Genomic DNA, 2,725 nt, shown 5'->3' on the forward strand with positions numbered 1-2,725 from the left:
AAAAAAAAAAAAAAAAAAAAAAAAAAAAAAAAAAAAAAAAGACATACCTAAGACTGGGCAATTTACAAAAGAAAGAGGTCTAATTTGACTTACAGTTCCATGTGGCTGGGGAAAGTCTCACACTCATGGCAGAGGGCAAAAGGCACTTCTTACATGGCAGCAGGAAGAGAGAATGAGGAAGAAGCAAAAGTGCAAACCCCTCATAAACCCATCAGATCTCGTGAGACTTGTTCACTATCACGAGAATAGCATGGGAAAGACTGGCCTCCATGATTTAATTACCTCCCCCTGGGTCCCTCACACAACATGTGGGAATTCTGGGAGATATAATTCAAGTTGAGATTTGGGTGGGACACAGCCAAACCATATCAGGCACCCTGTGGAATCCCAGGACTCCAAAAGAGTTTAAAAATCACTGGTTTTATCATGTTTTCCCACTCCAGATAAAAAATCTGTATTGGGGAAATGACTATTTTAAAATCCCAAAGAGCCCAGGCACAGTGGCTCATGCTTGTAATCCCAGCACTTTGGAGGGCGAGGTGGGTGGATCACTGAGGTCATGAGTTTGAGACCAGCCTGGCCAACATGGTGAAACCCCATCTCTACTAAAAGTACAAAAAATTAGCCAGGCATGGTGGCAGGCGCCTGTAATCCCAGCTACTCAGGAGGCTGAGGCCGGAGAACCACTTGAACCAGGGAGGCAGAGGTTGCAGTGAGCCAAGGTCGCGCCACTGCACTCCACCCTGGGCAATAAGAACGAAATTCCCTCTCAAAAGAATAAAAATAAAATAAAAATCCAAAATAATACAGAAACTTAATGGCAAAAATTCCAGAGAATTGGCTGGGCATGGTGGCTCACGGCCTGTAATCCCTGCACTTTGGGAGGCCAAGGCAGGTGGATCACCTGAGGTTGGGAGTTCAAGACCAGCCTGACCAACATGAAGAAACCCCATCTCTACTAAAAATACAAAATTAGCAGGGCGTGATGGCCCATGCCTGTAATCCCAGCTACTCAGGAGGCTGAGACAGGAGAATCGCTTGAACCCAGGAGGTAGAGTTTGTGGTGAGCCGAGATTGCGCCATTGCACTCCAGCCTGGGCAACAAGAGCAAAACTCCATCTTAAAAAGAAAAAAAAACAAAAATTCAAGAGAACTACTGTATAATTTAACTTTCAATCTTTTTGATACTATGTATATATTCATTATATACACTTAAATATTACATGTGCAGTATCCTGTAGCAAATTTTTTTCTCTTAATATACCAGTTAACATCTTTCCATGTAAATTCATGTAAATCTATTTCATCCTTTTTAACAGCTGCACAGAATTTCCTTGTATGTTAGCGTCGTAATTTTCTTTCTTTTTTTTTTTGAGATTGAGTAAGTATCACTGTGTCGCCCAGGCTGGAGTGCAGTGGCATGATCTCGGCTCATTGCAACCTCCGCCTCCCAGGTTCAAGCAACTCTTCTGCCTCGGCCTCCCAAGTAGCTGGGACTACAGGTGTGTGCCACCACACCCGGCTAATTTTTGTATTTTTAGTAGAGACGGGGTTTCACCATATTGGCCAGGCTAGTCTCGAACTCCTGATCTCGTGATCCACCCGCCTCGGCCTCCCAAAGTGCTAGGATTACAGGCGTGAGCCACCGCGCCTGGCTGTTAGCATCATAATTTAATGAAGTACCATCAATGGACACTTAACCAAATAGTGAAAATCCTTATACATACAAGTTCTCATACTCATTTACATACTTAGGTTAACTTTGTAGAAGTAGAATTGCTGAGTTAAAGTATGTTTTAAAGTTATACGTGCATTTTTAAAATGCAAATATTTGGCTGGGAGCAGTGGCTCACGCCTGTATCCCAGCTCTTTGGGAGGCCAAGGCAGGTGGATCACTCGAGCCCAGGAGTTCGAGACCGGCCTGGGCAACATAGGGAGACCTGTCTCTATTATTACAAAAAAAAAAAATTGCAAATATTCGTTTATGTGGTATGCACTGTAAATAATTTTCCTTATTTTTTAAAATTGTGCTTTCTACAATACAAACTTTTTGTTGTCATTTTGTTATTGTGGTTAAAAAACATGAAATATGGCTGGGCACAGTGGCTTACACCTATAATCCCAGTGCTTTGGGAGGCCGGGGCAGGTGAATCACTTAAGGTCAGGAGTTGGAGACTAGGCTGGCCAACATGGTGAAACCCCGTCTCTACTAAAAATACAAAAAAAAAAAAAAAAAATTAGCTAGGCGTGGTGGCGGGCGCCTATAATCCCAGCTACTCTGGAAGCTGAGGCAGAAGAATCGCTTGAACCTGGGAGGCGGAGGTTGCAGTAAGCCAAGATCGCACCACCGCACTCCAGCCTGGGCAACAGGAGCAAGACTCCGTCCCCCCTCCCAAAAAAAGAAAAAGAAATCCAAATCCATCCCCAACAAATGTTTTAGGTGTAAAATATAGTCTTGTTACCTGTATGCATATTGTTGTACAGATCTCTAGAACTTTTTCAACTTGCATGACTGAAACTCTATACCCACTGAACAACTATCCTTTTTTCCTCCCATTATCCTTTCGTAATCACTATTCTACTTTCTGCTTCTGAGTTTGACTGCTTTAGATACCTCATATAAGTGAAATGATGTGCTATTTGCTCTTCTATAACTGGCTTATTTCATTTAGCATAATGTCCTCAAGATTCATCCACGTTGAAGCCTATGATTTTTTTTTTTTTT

The sequence above is a fragment of the Rhinopithecus bieti genome, unplaced genomic scaffold (genome assembly GCF_001698545.2).
Source record: "Rhinopithecus bieti isolate Rb0 unplaced genomic scaffold, ASM169854v2 scaffold_1306, whole genome shotgun sequence".
Taxonomy (NCBI): domain Eukaryota; kingdom Metazoa; phylum Chordata; class Mammalia; order Primates; family Cercopithecidae; genus Rhinopithecus; species Rhinopithecus bieti.